We start from the raw sequence: 19,787 nt of genomic DNA on the forward strand, positions 1-19,787 counted from the left end.
GCGTCAGTTGGTGTTCAGAAGTGTCGTCTCCACAGAGCCAAACACATTCGTTCAAGTGTTAGTGGGGTTCAGCACTGCCAGCTGTTCCCCTGCTGTGGAGATGGCAAGTCTCCTGCTGCCTTCACCTGCCAAAATCCAGTAGGCCCCAGCCTGCTCCTCGCCTAATCCTGGGCTCCAACAGCGTCAGTTGGTGTTCAGAAGTGTCGTCTCCACAGAGCCAAACACATTCGTTCAAGTGTTAGTGGGGTTCAGCACTGCCAGCTGTTCCCCTGCTGTGGAGATGGCAAGTCTCCTGCTGCCTTCACCTGCCAAAATCCAGTAGGCCCCAGCCTGCTCCTCGCCTAATCCTGGGCTCCAACAGCGTCAGTTGGTGTTCAGAAGTGTCGTCTCCACAGAACCAAACACATTCGTTCAAGTGTTAGTGGGGTTCAGCACTGCCAGCTGTTCCCCTGCTGTGGAGATGGCAAGTCTCCTGCTGCATTCACCTGCCAAAATCCAGTAGGCCCCAGCCTGCTCCTCGCCTAATCCTGGGCTCCAACAGCGTCAGTTGGTGTTCAGAAGTGTCGTCTCCACAGAACCAAACACATTCGTTCAAGTGTTAGTGGGGTTCAGCACTGCCAGCTGTTCCCCTGCTGTGGAGATGGCAAGTCTCCTGCTGCCTTCACCTGCCAAAATCCAGTAGGCCCCAGCCTGCTCCTCGCCTAATCCTGGGCTCCAACAGCGTCAGTTGGTGTTCAGAAGTGTCGTCTCCACAGAGCCAAACACATTCGTTCAAGTGTTAGTGGGGTTCAGCACTGCCAGCTGTTCCCCTGCTGTGGAGATGGCAAGTCTCCTGCTGCCTTCACCTGCCAAAATCCAGTAGGCCCCAGCCTGCTCCTCGCCTAATCCTGGGCTCCAACAGCGTCAGTTGGTGTTCAGAAGTGTCGTCTCCACAGAGCCAAACACATTCGTTCGAGTGTTAGTGGGTTTCAGCACTGCCAGCTGTTCCCCTGCTGTGGAGATGGCAAGTCTCCTGCTGCCTTCACCTGCCAAAAACAACAGGCCCCAGCCTGCTCCTCGCCTAATCCTGGGCTCCAACAGCGTCAGTTGGTGTTCAGAAGTGTCGTCTCCACAGAACCAAACACATTCGTTCAAGTGTTAGTGGGGTTCAGCACTGCCAGCTGTTCCCCTGCTGTGGAGATGGCAAGTCTCCTGCTGCCTTCACCTGCCAAAATCCAGTAGGCCCCAGCCTGCTCCTCGCCTAATCCTGGGCTCCAACAGCGTCAGTTGGTGTTCAGAAGTGTCGTCTCCACAGAGCCAAACACATTCGTTCAAGTGTTAGTGGGGTTCAGCACTGCCAGCTGTTCCCCTGCTGTGGAGATGGCAAGTCTCCTGCTGCATTCACCTGCCAAAATCCAGTAGGCCCCAGCCTGCTCCTCGCCTAATCCTGGGCTCCAACAGCGTCAGTTGGTGTTCAGAAGTGTCGTCTCCACAGAACCAAACACATTCGTTCAAGTGTTAGTGGGGTTCAGCACTGCCAGCTGTTCCCCTGCTGTGGAGATGGCAAGTCTCCTGCTGCCTTCACCTGCCAAAATCCAGTAGGCCCCAGCCTGCTCCTCGCCTAATCCTGGGCTCCAACAGCGTCAGTTGGTGTTCAGAAGTGTCGTCTCCACAGAGCCAAACACATTCGTTCAAGTGTTAGTGGGTTTCAGCACTGCCAGCTGTTCCCCTGCTGTGGAGATGGCAAGTCTCCTGCTGCCTTCACCTGCCAAAAACAACAGGCCCCAGCCTGCTCCTCGCCTAATCCTGGGCTCCAACAGCGTCAGTTGGTGTTCAGAAGTGTCGTCTCCACAGAGCCAAACACATTCGTTCAAGTGTTAGTGGGGTTCAGCACTGCCAGCTGTTCCCCTGCTGTGGAGATGGCAAGTCTCCTGCTGCATTCACCTGCCAAAATCCAGTAGGCCCCAGCCTGCTCCTCGCCTAATCCTGGGCTCCAACAGCGTCAGTTGGTGTTCAGAAGTGTCGTCTCCACAGAGCCAAACACATTCGTTCAAGTGTTAGTGGGGTTCAGCACTGCCAGCTGTTCCCCTGCTGTGGAGATGGCAGTCTCTCCTGCTGTCTCCGCATTACAAAGACAGTAGGCCTCTGCCTACACCCTCCTATTTCCTGGGCTTCAACACAGCCAGTTGTAGTTCGGAAGTGCCGTCCACACGGAAAGAGATACTTGCTCCCGTGTCTCAGTGGGGTTCAGTAACGTCAGCTGATCCCCTGCTGTGTGGATGGCAGTCTCTCCTGCTGTAAACTCATTCAAAATACAGTAGGCCTCTGCCTACACCCTCCTATTTCCTGGGCTTCAACACAGCCAGTTGTAGTTCGGAAGTGCCGTCCACACGGAAAGAGACACTTGCTCCCGTGTCTCAGTGGGGTTCAGTAACGTCAGCTGATCCCCTGCTGTGTGGATGGCAGTCTCTCCTGCTGTAAACTCATTCAAAATACAGTAGGCCTCTGCCTACACCCTCCTATTTCCTGGGCTTCAACACAGCCAGTTGTAGTTCGGAAGTGCCGTCCACACGGAAAGAGACACTTGCTCCCGTGTCTCAGTGGGGTTCAGTAACGTCAGCTGATCCCCTGCTGTGTGGATGGCAGTCTCTCCTGCTGTAAACTCATTCAAAATACAGTAGGCCTCTGCCTACACCCTCCTATTTCCTGGGCTTCAACACAGCCAGTTGTAGTTCGGAAGTGCCGTCCACACGGAAAGAGATACTTGCTCCCGTGTCTCAGTGGGGTTCAGTAACGTCAGCTGATCCCCTGCTGTGTGGATGGCAGTCTCTCCTGCTGTCACCTCATTCAAAATTCAGTAGGCCTCTGCCTACACCCTCCTATTTCCTGGGCTTCAACACAGCCAGTTGTAGTTCGGAAGTGCCGTCCACACGGAAAGAGATACTTGCTCCCGTGTCTCAGTGGGGTTCAGTAACGTCAGCTGATCCCCTGCTGTGTGGATGGCAGTCTCTCCTGCTGTAAACTCATTCAAAATACAGTAGGCCTCTGCCTACACCCTCCTATTTCCTGGGCTTCAACACAGCCAGTTGTAGTTCGGAAGTGCCGTCCACACGGAAAGAGACACTTGCTCCCGTGTCTCAGTGGGGTTCAGTAACGTCAGCTGATCCCCTGCTGTGTGGATGGCAGTCTCTCCTGCTGTAAACTCATTCAAAATACAGTAGGCCTCTGCCTACACCCTCCTATTTCCTGGGCTTCAACACAGCCAGTTGTAGTTCGGAAGTGCCGTCCACACGGAAAGAGACACTTGCTCCCGTGTCTCAGTGGGGTTCAGTAACGTCAGCTGATCCCCTGCTGTGTGGATGGCAGTCTCTCCTGCTGTAAACTCATTCAAAATACAGTAGGCCTCTGCCTACACCCTCCTATTTCCTGGGCTTCAACACAGCCAGTTGTAGTTCGGAAGTGCCATCCACACGGAAAGAGACACTTGCTCCCGTGTCTCAGTGGGGTTCAGTAACGTCAGCTGATCCCCTGCTGTGTGGATGGCAGTCTCTCCTGCTGTAAACTCATTCAAAATACAGTAGGCCTCTGCCTACACCCTCCTATTTCCTGGGCTTCAACACAGCCAGTTGTAGTTCGGAAGTGCCGTCCACACGGAAAGAGACACTTGCTCCCGTGTCTCAGTGGGGTTCAGTAACGTCAGCTGATCCCCTGCTGTGTGGATGGCAGTCTCTCCTGCTGTAAACTCATTCAAAATACAGTAGGCCTCTGCCTACACCCTCCTATTTCCTGGGCTTCAACACAGCCAGTTGTAGTTCGGAAGTGCCGTCCACACGGAAAGAGATACTTGCTCCCGTGTCTCAGTGGGGTTCAGTAACGTCAGCTGATCCCCTGCTGTGTGGATGGCAGTCTCTCCTGCTGTCACCTCATTCAAAATTCAGTAGGCCTCTGCCTACACCCTCCTATTTCCTGGGCTTCAACACAGCCAGTTGTAGTTCGGAAGTGCCGTCCACACGGAAAGAGATACTTGCTCCCGTGTCTCAGTGGGGTTCAGTAACGTCAGCTGATCCCCTGCTGTGTGGATGGCAGTCTCTCCTGCTGTCACCTCATTCAAAATTCAGTAGGCCTCTGCCTACACCCTCCTATTTCCTGGGCTTCAACACAGCCAGTTGTAGTTCGGAAGTGCCGTCCACACGGAAAGAGATACTTGCTCCCGTGTCTCAGTGGGGTTCAGTAACGTCAGCTGATCCCCTGCTGTGTGGATGGCAGTCTCTCCTGCTGTAAAATCATTCAAAATACAGTAGGCCTCTGCCTACACCCTCCTATTTCCTGGGCTTCAACACAGCCAGTTGTAGTTCGGAAGTGCCGTCCACACGGAAAGAGATACTTGCTCCCGTGTCTCAGTGGGGTTCAGTAACGTCAGCTGATCCCCTGCTGTGTGGATGGCAGTCTCTCCTGCTGTCACCTCATTCAAAATTCAGTAGGCCTCTGCCTACACCCTCCTATTTCCTGGGCTTCAACACAGCCAGTTGTAGTTCGGAAGTGCCGTCCACACGGAAAGAGATACTTGCTCCCGTGTCTCAGTGGGGTTCAGTAACGTCAGCTGATCCCCTGCTGTGTGGATGGCAGTCTCTCCTGCTGTAAACTCATTCAAAATACAGTAGGCCTCTGCCTACACCCTCCTATTTCCTGGGCTTCAACACAGCCAGTTGTAGTTCGGAAGTGCCGTCCACACGGAAAGAGACACTTGCTCCCGTGTCTCAGTGGGGTTCAGTAACGTCAGCTGATCCCCTGCTGTGTGGATGGCAGTCTCTCCTGCTGTCACCTCATTCAAAATTCAGTAGGCCTCTGCCTACACCCTCCTATTTCCTGGGCTTCAACACAGCCAGTTGTAGTTCGGAAGTGCCGTCCACACGGAAAGAGATACTTGCTCCCGTGTCTCAGTGGGGTTCAGTAACGTCAGCTGATCCCCTGCTGTGTGGATGGCAGTCTCTCCTGCTGTCACCTCATTCAAAATTCAGTAGGCCTCTGCCTACACCCTCCTATTTCCTGGGCTTCAACACAGCCAGTTGTAGTTCGGAAGTGCCGTCCACACGGAAAGAGATACTTGCTCCCGTGTCTCAGTGGGGTTCAGTAACGTCAGCTGATCCCCTGCTGTGTGGATGGCAGTCTCTCCTGCTGTAAACTCATTCAAAATACAGTAGGCCTCTGCCTACACCCTCCTATTTCCTGGGCTTCAACACAGCCAGTTGTAGTTCGGAAGTGCCGTCCACACGGAAAGAGACACTTGCTCCCGTGTCTCAGTGGGGTTCAGTAATGTCAGCTGATCCCCTGCTGTGTGGATGGCAAAGTCTCCTGCTGCCTACACAGTCGTACCACTACTGATTTTTAACCGTGCTCCAATTAGGCCTGTGGCTCCACTGTCTCTCGTATTTCCCCTGTCCTCCAACCCTGCCAGTTACAGCTCCGAAGTGGCGTCTGCACAATCCACACTTGTTCCTGTGTTACAGGTGTTCAGTCCGATCAGTTAATCCCCTGATGTGTGTCCGGCAATGTCGCCTGCTCTGTCCACATTCCCATTATCGGAATGTGGACAGAGCAGGCGACATTGCCGGACACACATCAGGGGATTAACTGACCGGACTGAACACCTGTAACACAGGAACAAGTGTGGATTGTGCAGACGCCACTTCGGAGCTGTAACTGGCGGGGTTGGAGGACAGGGGAAATACGAAAATCAGTGAATCCACAGGCCTAAGTGGAGCTTGGTTCAAATTAGTAGTCTACAACCGATCTTAAAATTTCTTCAATGCAGCCTAAGCCTGCTCCGTGCTTGTCCCTGGGCTTCAACACAGCCAGTTGTTGCTCGGAAGTGCCGTCTTCACAGAGTAAAACACTAGCTCCTGTGTTTGTGGGGTTCAGTAACGTCAGCTGTTCCCCTGCTGTTTTGATGGCAATCTGTCCTGCTGCCTCCCAATTGACAGCACATCAGGCCTCAGCCTGCTAAGTGCTTGTCCTGGGCTCCAACATCGCCAGTTGCTGCTCATAACTGACTTTGGCACGGGTACTCCCTCCTGCCCAGCTTGGTTCCAGCCCTGCCTGCTGTTTCCGGGAAGTGTCAATGTCAGTTTGCCACCCCAAGTTGCCATGTCGTGTTGCGGTTGGGTTAGCCGAGGCTAGGGTGCCAGCAGTTTAGGTGCTTCCTATGTGGACTGCGGGTTCTGGTAAGAAAGGTTTGTTCCATAGTGCCAGTAGGACAAGCACCCCCTGTAGGACTGTGTGATTCGGTAACTGCGGCCAGCTTGCGGCATGCCAACTTTGCTTTTCAGGGGTAACTTCTGATACCCCTCCGGGTTCCAGCACCGTCAGCTGGTTCTCATCAGAGCCTTTGGCCTAGGTGCCTCCATCTCGGTATCCGAGTTCCAGCAACGTCTGCTGGTCCTTGGTAGTGCTTTGTAGCACAGGTACCTCCTGCTTAGTAACCGGGTTCCAGCACCGTCAGCTGGTCCTCGGTTGTGCCATTGGCTCTTATTCCTTCTGCTGCCCCTCCGGGTGCAAGCACTGTCAGCTGGTCCTCGCTATTTCCATTTGCTCTTGCAGCTTATGCTACCCCTCCGGGTTCCAGCACCGTCAGCTGGTTCTCGTCAGAGCCTTTGGCCTAGGTGCCTCCATCTCGGTATCCGAGTTCCGGCAACGTCTGCTGGTCCTTGGTAGTGCTTTGTAGCACAGGTACCTCCTGCTTAGTAACCGGGTTCCAGCACCGTCAGCTGGTCCTCGGTTGTGCCATTGGCTCTTATTCCTTCTGCTGCCCCTCCGGGTGCCAGCACTGTCAGCTGGTCCTCGCTATTTCCATTTGCTCTTGCAGCTTATGCTACCCCTCCGGGTTCCAGCACCGTCAGCTGGTTCTCGTCAGAGCCTTTGGCCTAGGTGCCTCCATCTCGGTATCCGAGTTCCGGCAACGTCTGCTGGTCCTTGGTAGTGCTTTGTAGCACAGGTACCTCCTGCTTAGTAACCGGGTTCCAGCACCGTCAGCTGGTCCTCGGTAGTGCCATTGGCTCTTGTTCCTTCTGCTGCCCCTCCGGGTGCCAGTACCGTCAGCTGGTTCAAGAGGACAAAGAACAGGAAGACAACCACCAAGATGCAGAACAACAAGAGAGAGAAGACAAAGAAGCATAAAAAAAACAAAGCAGAAGAACATTAAGCATAAGACTAATACTCTGAGCAAATGATATTATCTTATTTATAAGCAGAAGAAGACTAAGCAGTGTATGGGGGTGAGTCCGTTCCTCCTCGTGGTGCCCCTGGAAAAGGCCTGCTTCTGCAGGCCAAACTGAACGCGGACAAATCCTGTTGTAAATCTTTTGTGACAGGCAGAACGGAAGGTGTAAACTTCTAACTTTTCTAGATAACAACTACAGGAATGCCTGACACAAACAAGAATATGATGAAGAAGAATAGGAAGAAGATGAAGAAGCTGAATATGTAGAATAATAATTGTTGAATAAGAAGAATATGAAGAATGTAAGAAAAGGAAGAAGAAGAAGAAGAAGAAGAAGAAGAAGAAGAAGAATGTAAAAAAAGGAAGTAGAAGAAGAAGAAGAAGAATGTAAAAAAAGGAATAAGAAGAAGAATGTAAAAAAAGGAAGTAGAAGAAGAAGAAGAAGAATGTAAAAAAAGGAAGTAGAAGAAGAAGAAGAAGAATGTAAAAAAAGGAAGTAGAAGAAGAAGACATACATGTCTGGCAAAATATAAATGAGGCTAACATAGTCAATATCTTTGTAACTCCTAACATCTTTAAAAAAAAAAGTTTAATTCCTGCTATTCCATTTGATTGGGCTAAACCTCTATGGCTTTAATGTCTCCTCCACCTCCCACAATACATTCTACATTATTCTTAGTTGTTTTTCTTCATGTAGAATTAACCTACAAGGAAAGAAAGGGTTTTTTTTAATTCCGATATTTTGGCCCCATTGACTTGCATTGGTTCCCGGTATCGGAATCGGCGATACCGATACTTTTTTTTAAGATCGGCCGATCCATTCCGATCCGATATTTTCAAGTATCGGCTGGTATCGCTCAACTCTAATGATGAGCGAACGTGCTTCTTGGTGATACTCGGATATGTTCGGCACTCATTGAGCATTGGCTGCTGCTCTGATTTGAAGCTCGTCTGTTACGCAGCCAATAAACATGCAGAGATTGCCTGCCAGCACTGTAATGCTGTAGCAATTTTTGTAGTGGCATTACTGTGATTGGCCATCCGTATTGTAACGGTGATGGGAGCTCATGGATTGCTTCCAGAACCCCAAGGGTTAAATGTGTTTTATGTACTTGTATGTGGTACAGGTAAAATACCCTCTGGGGCAGCAGTTAGCTGGGACAAGGTGAACTAAAGAGGCCAGCCCAGATGGGAGGAGGAACTGAGTGTTAGAAACAAAGGCAGGAAGTGGCAGTCAGTCAATGAGAGGGCAGCAGTGATTAAGCAGTGGGACTTTTGGGGCTGCTAGGGACAACATGAGCCTAATATATTCGAGACAACAGATTGCCATAAATACCCTTCGTGTGATTCCATCTAATGGCCAAGGGCAATCTCGAGATGGACGTCGGGGGCCAGGGGCACACTCACTCTGCGAAGCTACAGGAAAATACGGACTCAGACAACATGGAAAGAAGTTATTGCAATCCAGATATGCTGATAGAGGTGAGGAGGATCCCCAAGGGCTAGGAAAGCGAGAGAGTGGGATATGCCACCTATCCCAAGAACCAGGGCTAAAGTTGTATCCGGTACCTTTGGGAAAGACGACAACTGTCACGTGGACCCGTCCTGTGTGACACACCCGTAGGCCAGTAACTAAAACGACAAGACACGGCACGTGTAACTGAAACAGCAAGACACGGGGAAAGGGGCAACAGTCACAACGGTGGGCCCTGCGATAGGGAACGGGGACGTGGAGACCTCCTGCACTCCCCTGAGTCAGTGTCCCTCCACTCCTCAAGATCCCTAGGCCGGTTCCGCACCGGGCGCCGATCAGGATGCCTGTCACCCTGGCACACACTACACCTATCCCTTGCTAGGGAGCTGGGTGGTGCAGGCACTGGCCCCACCACTGTACTAATACACACAAGGGAAAAATACAAACAGGGGAAACACAAAAAGACTTATCTTGCTCTGCTGCAGCACCAGGCAGCAGAGTGCATCACCGGATTAACTTTTCGCAGTGGCTCGACATCTCAGAGCCAGTTGCCACCTTCACCATCTCACTCTGCTGCGGACACCGGGCAGCCAGAGTTCAACACCAGTTTCAGCAGTGGCTCCAACCTTCAAGCCAGCTGCTCCCTTTGGAATCCCAAAAAGACGCTATCACCCACACCTGCTCATAGACCATGTGACCCTATATAGGAAAAGGGAATGGTCAAATGATCAGGGGTTAAAGGCTGAAATAATCCCAGTGACCACCGGAGGCAAAAGGCAAAGCAAAGAAAACATCAAGTGCAATGACCCTAACGGCCACCGGGGGCAAAACTAGAACTGAAACCACCAGCTTAAGGAAAAAAAAAGGTTACTAGTGCTTTTTATCTGCCATGATCCAGCATAGATCATGACAACAACCTATTGGGCCTTATCCTTTAAACCTGCTTGTAAACACAGTACAAACTGCCATTCTCTAAGTAAAAGTTTGTTTTTGATTAACCACATGCCTCCTGGATTGTTAGCTGCCCTTGTTCCAGAAGAGGGATTCCTGGTGTCAGAAGAGACTTGCAGGCCAGAAGTAACTGGGAAGCACCACACACAGCAGCACACTGGGACTGAGACACCCCTTGTCTGTATGATACCAGAGCAAGTGGAGACCAAAGTTTGTCCACAACTACCTTGCCTGGGCATCTTACAGCATTACCTCATCAGGGGTTATAAAAGGACCAGCGCCATCATGCTCGCTACATTGATGCCATTGCACAGTTCAGGGACAGTTCTGATTGGAGGGAGATAGTAGTTGTCCAGGCCTGTGTACACAGTGTTAGGAATCAGAGTCCTCTAGTGGTGATACTTTGATGAACCCAACTAAAAGTCCTTCTAAGGGCTAATCTTTTGCTTTGCTGTTTCTGTGCGATACATTCTGCATTTAGCCTAGGGACAGCTGGAGCAGGGAGAGTGGCTGAATACAGCCTCTAGGCAGGGCTTAGGGCTTTGCAGTGTGTTGCTAAATATATAGCTGCTGACCATTTTTTTTTTGTTTTTTTTGCAAACAAAATTAACTGTATTGTCATTCACACAGTTTGACCTGCTTTGTGTAAATTTATGGTGGTTTGAAATTCAATAAAACCACTTGGCCTTCTACAGGTGACCACATTTTTTTGTTCCAAAAATTGACTATTGTCATCTATACCGTTTAACCTGCTTTGTGTGAAATTTAGGTGGTTTGAAATTTCTCACCAGCCAAGGGTCTGGATCACTGAATTCTCACCCTTCCTCCCACCATTTGAGTCCCAGGAGACCAGGGATCCCACACGATGACACACTTTATATCATCATTTCTTGATTGTGGCATCTCACCCTGCATGTTCCAAAAGGGACAGGAGGACATGCTGTTCATTGATGCACAAAACTTAGAGCAGTCATGATCACAAGAAGATGACAGTGGAGAACGGCAAATTTTGTCTAAGGAGGTAGATGATGATGAGACACAGTTGCCGAATAGTCAGGTTGTTGTTAAGTCACCAAGTCTGAAGGAACTCACCTAGGGATGCAGTGATCAAATTAATACTAAGGGTGTGTCATAGAATTTTATACCATTGGGCAGTGAAGAAAAAACATAACATTTTTTACCACAAAAAGTTTGTTTTAGCCCCAGATTTTACTTTTTCACAAGGGTAAATGGGTAAAAATTGCACCAAAATTTGTCACACAATTTCTGTTGAATGTGGCAATGCCTCATATGTGACTTTACAGTACTGATTAGCTACACAGCGAGAGTCAGGAGGGACGTAGCGTAGATTTTCTTAGAACAGATTGTGGACTCAATATGCAGAGCCTCTAAGTGGTAAAAGAGCAGAATCCCCCCTCAAGTGACCCTATTTTGGAAATTATACCCCTGCCAAAGATGTGAATGCTAAGTGTTGCTTAGGCACACTGTAGGGCTCAGAAGGGAGGTGGGCATTGCCATTTGGGAGAGCAGAATTTTCAGTATTTATTTTGGGGTTGAAGAGCCACGGCACTTTTCCAGAGCCTTTGTACTACCAGTAATGTGGAAACCCGCTATATTTCTATTGACAGATGACCAACCTAAGTCGTGACTTTCTTTTTTTGTGGATTGAGTTGAAGCTTACGCTGGGACCATTTTGAATCACATTTATCCTGTGTCCTATGCTGAGCACTTACATTGGCGTTTTCATATAAGTCTACGAATGATGTAATTCAGATAAAACCCCTGAGGGATACATTCACTGTAATAAGTCTGCAGAGTTATTCTGGACTCTGTCTGGTCTCTGTTCACAAGTGTCCTTTTCAGAAGTGCACAAAACTGTGGTCTACTCCTCATTTATACACGCCTACAGGCCCCTTTACATTTAGCGATGCACCAGCGATCCCGACCACGATATGACCCGGTCAGGATCACTGGTGCATCGCTAAATGGTCACTAGTGAGCTGCCAAACAGGTAGCTCTCACTAGCAATGCAGCAGCAGTCGGCGGTCGCACTTACCTTTCAGACGTGGAGAGGGTGTCCGTCTTCCGCAAGCGTCCATGGCTCGGTCGTCGGTGCCAGCAGGAAGCCAACGACAAGAAATGGACCGGGCCTATCAGCGATAGCCAGCGGGGAGCCGGTCAGAGGTAAGTATCACATGTAGCGATATCGCTAGCAATATCGCTGCTGCGTCACAAAATCGGTGACGCTTTAGCGATATTGCTAGCGATATCGCTATGTGTAAAGCCCCCTTAAAAAGATGGACACTGCCAGGTCACAGGCCAGACACCATCCACAGAGCCTTCATCTGCCTCATTTTCTGGATTTTTCCTTCTGGGGTTCCATCTGAATCACGTATTTCAGAGATTTACATGGAAACCCAGTGTAAGCGCTCAGCGTAGCATGCAGGATAAATGTGAGCCGAACCTTACTGCAATGTTTGTGAGACAGAATAAATAAATCAACAGCAGGTCAAGAATTGGTTTTATTTATTTTTTATGCCATTCTTGGGCAGTACAAGTGTTTAGACTACCTTATTCTTTTGTTTGGTGCGATTACAGCAATACCAAATTTATAGTTTTTTTTATGTTTGTTTGTTGTCACATACTAAAAGACGCTTTTTTTTGCAAAAACTAGTTTTTGCATCGCCATATTTGAGAGCTATAAATTTCCCATACTTCTGCTGACACAGTCATGTGAGGGCATGTTTTTTGCGAGACGGATCGACGTTTTTATTGGTAACATTTTCGGGCACATGTCATTTTTGATCGCTTTCTATTCCGATTTTTGAGAGGCAAAATGAACAAAAACCAGCAATTCAGGAATTACTGCTTGAGCTATTTTTAATTTATGTCATTTCTTTATGTTTTTGCTCTTTTACACAATAACAACTTTTATAAAAAAACATTATTTTTGTATTCTGAAAGCTATAAGGGTGCAGCGCACCCAAAATCCTACTAGCGCACTTTTTAATTTTTGTGCAGATGGAGCTGTACAGAAGCTTCTTTTTTTGCAGATGACGTTTTCAGCAATACCATTGTTATTTACATTTGTATTTTTGATTGTGTTTCATTCAACTTTTTTTTCAAGGGGGTATGAGAAAAAACCATAGTTTGGCACATTTTTTTTTCTTTTACAGTGTTCACTAAAGGGATTAACCAGTGTCACAGTTTTATAGATCAGGTCATTCTGGATGCGGCGATACCAAATATGTGTTGTTTTTTTGTATTCTCCCCCCCCCCAATAAATGTGTATTTATTGGTGTAATATTTTATCATTATTATTATTTTGTAATAAAAAAAAACACTTTTTTACTTAGTTCCCCTGTGGGATTTTCCCTTTTTTTTTACTTTTGCAATGCATTATATCTATACAGAAAGCTGCTTGGACCATGCTCTGAGCATGGTCTAAGCAGCTTTCCATAGCTTGGTGACACGGGGTGATCATAATGACCCCAGGTCACTATGGGAACGATCGGGCTCCCTCCCTCTGCCAGCCTCCTAAATGTTGCAATTGCTCTCAATTGCAGCCTTTCAGTTGTTAGACAGCCAGGAGCGGTGCTGGCACCATCCCAGATTTTTAAGGCAGGCGCTCGGTCACTAGCAGCGCAGAGCTCATGGTGTGATTGGGTGGGAGGTGCTGATATTTCAGCACCTCCTGGGGGATCATGGTGTGATCGGTCAGTCAGATTGACTGACCAATCACAGTGCCTTGAGTGTGGAGACTGACGTCATGGGTCCCTGCACCTCTTCTGATGCCGCTCAGCTGTCAGTGACAGCTGTCGGCACAAAAGTTTCACAGAGTTTTTACATACAGTGACAGGGTAAAGTCATGACAGGTGTAGAACATCACGGCGTGGAAACTGATGCAAGCTCATGACGTGCTATGTCCGTCATTGGTCGTTAAGGAGTTTAAAACCTGGATAACCCCTTTAACCCTTCTTTATTTTGTTTTTTGTTTTGTATTTTCCTACCCTTCTTCCAAGAGCCATACTTTTTTATATTTCAGTTGACGTGGCCATTTGAACACTTTTGAATTACAGTATATAATTTATTTTACCATACAAAATAGTGGGAAAATAGGGGTAATAATTCCAAGCGAGGTTAAATAGTGAAATAAACTCAATGTCACCATTGTTTTTTAAACTTTAATTTAACAGAAATTTTTTCTTTAGGTCAGTACAAACACAGCAAAATCAAAGGTTTGTGTAGGGGCTACTAAAATTCAGAACCTTGTAAAAAAAACAAATGTCTTGTGTTTTCAAGTTCTGAAATATGTAACTTTTTTATATTTGGTCAACGGAGCTGTGTGAGGGTTTGTATTTGCATGCCAAGCTTAAGTTTTGATTGATCCTATCTCAGGCCCCCTTCACAAGTCCATGTCTCTGGTATGTGTGTTATCCGTTTTTTTCACGGATCCAACAAGTACCCATTATAACCTATGCTGCTATGCACATGTCCGTGCTTTTACACAGACCGCGCATGTGTTCATGCAAAATAAACGGAGACGTGTCCGTTTTTTTTTTTTTCCAACAATGCAAATGACAAGGGCTAATACAATACTGTAGGTAAAAAACATGTACAGCACACGGATGACATCCGTGTGCTACCTGTGTGCTGCACATGTTTAACATTGCAAGGTATAGGAGAAGCTTTATCCTTTATTTATTTCTTTATGCAAAAACATAATGATAATGATGGTATAAACGGACAGACTGATCACACACTGATGGAAAGCACTGATAACACCGGTACCAGTTTAACACGTACGTGTTCTATGTAGATCTGTGAAGGAGACCTCACTTTGGAACATGTATAATACTTTGATCTCTTTTTTTTTAAGAGGTGCAGTAAACTAAAAATGGCGATTCTATTTTCATTTTTTTTCTTCCCCTTTTTGCAGATTTAAAGGTGCAGGTTGATTACCATTTTGATAGATAGGACTTTTACCAGGAGTACCAAGAAGGTGAAGAGAGAGACCATTATCAGGCCCCTGGCAGTCATTTCAACCAGGCGTGAGGAGCTATTGAGTACCAGGAATGACGAGCCACTCAAATGTCATTGTCAGAGATTGACAGCGACATAAAAGGCTAAAGAAGAGAGATTTGTGCTAATGGGCACTTGCCAGGCGTGGAGCGGGCTCAGCATCTGAGCATGCATCCGACTCCCCGATGTGAGACATATCTATACGGCACATATCGTAAAGTGCAGCATCAAGCTAAATCGTCTTGTTTAGGCTCCAATTAGCAGCAGGAAACATGAAGATCTAAAATATCAGAGTTCACCACAAGCAAAAAACAAGGAGTTTAACAGAAACTGTAAATTGGACATTTTAGGGACATTGCAGATAGGCATTATGTAGTGAATGTAATGAAGCTTTACACTGACCACAGAGTTAATGGTTTTATCCGGGACTATTTTATTTTTTTCTCATGGGGCTAAGAACTGATCGGCAGGTTACCAACTACCTGTCTGTTCTACCTGCCCAGAGTGGTCGTGGACCGTTCTTGCCAACTATTTTGCTGCTTCATTTCAGCACATGTCAACAGAGCAGCTCTTCTTTGTCCAAGCTGCTCTGTAAAGGGGGCCGTGACTGCAGACATCATTCTGAATGACAGTCGGCTCCTTTTAGTTAGGCAGCATTGAGTCAGCTGTCAAGCAGAATGACATTGGTAGTAATGACCTGTCAACAGAGCAGAGCGGAAGAGAAGCAGCTGCTCTGTCAAAATGACATCTCCAGATGATGCAGAATTGATGGCAGGAGTAGTCTGAGCCAACAGATATCGGAGCCGGGCAGAAATGACACATTATTAGCAACTACTGTAGCTATCTGTAAGTTTTTAGGCCCATAAGAAAAAAGTTCAAGCAGTCCCAGAAAACCCCTTTAAATATTTGCATAGAGATCACTCTTTGATTTGGCCGCACTGCTATAATACGAATAAAAAAAAATTGTTTTAAGTTTTTTTTGGGAATATGTTGCTGTTAGATATTCCCACAAAAAATAATATACAAAAATATGTCCCTTTCATTTTGCAGAAGGAATAATTCGGAAAGGGTTTTGGGCACAGAGTGTTGGTGCCACTGAGACACAGAATTACGCCAATTTAGTGCATTAAAGTAATATTAATATTATCTAATAAGTCAGCAGGGGGTAAAATATTCTGAAATCAATCTTGAGTTTCATGAATATTAATACCTTGTCTCGGTGATGTCACCAGTTCCGAGCATATATATAGGCTGCAGAGAGGAAATATAGCAGAGGCGATCGGTCGGGGAACGCCATCTGATGGGATTTGAGTGACAAGTGTCTTTAGGATTAGATTCTCTGTCAGTAATGAAAGTGATGGCTAAGAATCATCACTTCAAGGGCTGTAGTGTCAGCCAGAGTCCGCGAACAAGGAAGCTTGTATTGTCCCCAAACTTGCCTCCAGCTGCACCATGCTTTGAATCAGTGCAGTCTCGCAATACCATGGGGCCATCTGCTGTGGTAACTGACACCATGCGCAGAATCTGCACTGACATAGGCCCTCTGATCCGTTAATTGTTTGGCCCATTGCCAATAGCACGGTAATTTAAATATTTAAATATTTCATGGCTGATGTGTCATTTCTTCTTTCAGTGTAAATTTATAGAAGACTGACACATCCTTGTTATCCACAGCAGACGAGCGTCTCATTACTGTTTGCCCTTTACTATAGAGTCTGTCCACCCCGAGATCGACAATGATCCTGCAAAATGTATCCGTGATAAACTCGACAAATGTCCACGCTCTTTAATGAATGAAAATAGATATAATTTTTCACTGGAAATAAAAAGACTGACAGATGATAACTGGCTCAAATTATGTCTTGTTTCCTTTCCTGTCGCTGTAATCAAATGTCTGATGCCAGAACTTATCTCATAGATTCCAGTCATCCAGGGCATGGGTGTTTGTGCCGGAGTGGTTCTAGGGGAAAAAAAGTTTCATGAACACCAGAGCACAAACTACACAACTTTGCATTAGTTGTGTACAGCACAGGCATAAATATTTAGAAAAATGTATTGTTCTATCGCACTCGGGCTTTTTCATTCATGTAGACAATCTGAATCCATTCAAATCCATTTTTGGAGGTGGAAAACTGGGCAATTCGCCGTGTTCCTAATTTACCTAACCATTAACCTCTTCACTGCCTTAGACTGTAAGGTGGTACAGAGACTGATACATGCCCTTACCCCCTTAAAGTATAAGGTTCTGCTGCTATATGTATATAGTATTTACTGCCTTTATGCTTAGAGCAATGTGTGTATATATATATATATATATGTTCATGTCTTTCTACTATGTACATATTCTTTTGGCATTATATGTTATGCTGTAAGTTAGGGAAAGCGTAGTACCCCTAATCGGACACTAGATGGGGCACACTTGTGTACATAGTTACTTAGGAGGAGCTAGCTGTGTTAAGAGAGAAGTGTCTTCCTGTTGTTAGGCAGTAGGGCCCAGGTGCCCGTGTAGGGCGGATAGCTCCGCAACATTAAAGCAGAGTATCCAGCCATCCAGAGTCCGGATGGAGAGAAGTTCAGCTGAAGCAGCAGTGTAACCGCAGTGTGAAGTAGAGGCACAAGAAGAGGTCCCAAGCAATATGAAGACACAGGTCACTCATCATGTGGCAGATCATTGCATGGGCTGATGCCCACAGATCCGGGGCGAAACGGCTGAGGGAACCCCCAAGCGCAGAGAGTCTGGTCAGGGAGGACACAGCATTACCACAAGCTGCGGTACAACCTGGGCACGTACTGAGGGACGTAGAAGGAAGTGCAGGGAAAGTGGAGAATGTGGACTGTATGGAACTCTATGCTGATGCTGTATCTGAAAAGGATGTGCTGCGAAAACAAGAAAGTAAAGTTTTACATTTTAAGTTTGGAATTGGCTCTGTCTCTTTATGTGCAACAACAGCAGCAGTAGAACTTCAGCCAGGCCGATAGGACCCTGACGGTGCAGAAGGTGAAGCAGAAGGTATGCTGCAGAGGGGACACTATTTTCACGTGATGGGAGACCAGGGCATGTTAAAGTACACACTCTCAGCCACAACTACGGCCCTGGCTCTCCCCCACAAGACCACTAGAGATTTTAAAGAATTGGAGGGAATTATAAAAGCAAGGATGCCTTCTTCCACAATCAGCGCCACCTCATTCCATGAATTGCATCTGGTATTGCAGCTCTGCTTTACTGAAGTGACTGGGACTGAACTGCAAAATCACATAAAATCTCTGCCCAGGTGTTGCCCTGTTTTTGAAACAAATCAGACTTTTATTTATCTTATACAACTCCATCAAAAATAACCTTTGTCCTCATACAGACCAAAAAAAAAGTGAAATAAAACTAATTGAACATAGTGAGGAGTTCTGCTTTGCTTGCTTCTCATTTTCTATAAAACCAGCCCTGTCCACAGTAGATAACGATTGACTGCAGTCAGTAAAAATGACTATAGGGGTGAGGACAGCTAACATCTATTGGGGTCAGATTATTCCCTTAGAGATGTGGCATGCATATTTGCCAACAGTCCTGATTTTGCCAGGATCAAGCTGAGAGAAAAACAGTTGGAGTTATGGATACCTCATCTCTCCAAGTAGACAGTGGCTTGCCGCAACTTTGTGGTCTTCTTTTAATGGCTGGGATGGGGTTATAATAACAGTACATTACACTCACTTGTCCTAGGCCCTCGCAGGTCTTTTCACTGCCTCCGCCACAACACCTCGGTCCTCTACGCTGGCCTTTAGTTCTCCCAACACTGAGGCCAGTAACTGTCCATGCATGTTAATAAGGTGGGGTGAAGCACAATATTGGCATCAATGATGTGTGTCACCCCCCTACCTCCATTTATAAGGCCAATCACTGACCTTAGTGCTGGAAGGGAGCACTGGAAATAAGAAAGACCAGCGCAGAGTACTGGGAGACGCGGCAGCTGAGGTGGCATAAGGACAGGTGAGATCCAAAGACAGGTGAGCACAATGTATTTAATTATTTTTAGCCCCGTCCCTCCCTTCAGTTTATTATGCTTTGGGATATGGAGAGACTTCAGAGCATAATAAATATATTTTCATGGCAATTGGAGCACTTTTGATTGAGACCTATTATATACAAACCAAAGTGATTCTGAAAGCCAAATTTTAAGAGATTTTCTTCTCATTAATTGTTGGTGCACACGTGATCCTTTGTTACTCACCAATCCTGATCAGCTTTGATTCATGACATTTAGTCCCTGCATAGGATGGTTCACTGTACAGTGCATAGTAATTTTCCAATTTGCTAGATTTCATCTGGGCATAAACACATTGCACAAGTTATGATGCTATACTGGAATGTGACCATTCCCGACATATGTACATGCCTCTAATGTTTACTACCAGTTTTTCATTCATATCTATTACATATTTTTACAGGGCAAGAGAGCTCAGCAGTGTAATCCTCGCGGCAGAAAGTAGCAGCAGATGAGTTGGAGCAGTATAGGAAGGCTTGCCGGCTTTGGGGGATTATGGCTGGGTTTAATCTTGTCGGAGCAGGGTTTTGGGGAGATTTTAATCAGAATTTCCACAGTAATAATCCTGTATAAACTCATCTGAAAAGCCTTCAATCCCTTGCAAAGTTGTAATCAGGCAGCAAAGAATCTGATTAAAAGTTGCACTGTGGTTTTGTTTGCGGGAGGAAGGACCACATTATCCATGTCCTGCTTATCTTTATAACCGCTGGACAGCATAACCAGAAAGGTCTGTCTAGAAGGAAAAAGAACTGGTCTGATGTAATGTGTTATCTATCGGTGAGTCCGTAACGCAGAAAACATTCCTAGAAAAATAACTTTGAGACAATAATAGAGACAATATACAAAAGGTATAAGACAAGTGAAGTGAAGCAGAGCTATGAGAATGGGAGCGGGATTAGCAGTTGTGGCCAAAAATATTGGAACAGTTCATAGATAAGGAGTATGAAAGTTTTATTGTCCTGTGATTGAGGTCTGGTTCATGGTTGTGATGACCCACAAATGGTCTGAAGAGCACAATCCTTAGTTGATGTCAGCGTCGGACTGGAACACCTTGGGCCCATCAGAGAAAATCATTCTTGGGGCCCACTATGTAGCTACATAGAAATAAATA

The sequence above is a fragment of the Dendrobates tinctorius genome, unplaced genomic scaffold (genome assembly GCF_039654945.1).
Source record: "Dendrobates tinctorius isolate UK_male_01 unplaced genomic scaffold, ASM3965494v1 ptg000319l, whole genome shotgun sequence".
In the NCBI taxonomy this organism is placed as follows: domain Eukaryota; kingdom Metazoa; phylum Chordata; class Amphibia; order Anura; family Dendrobatidae; genus Dendrobates; species Dendrobates tinctorius.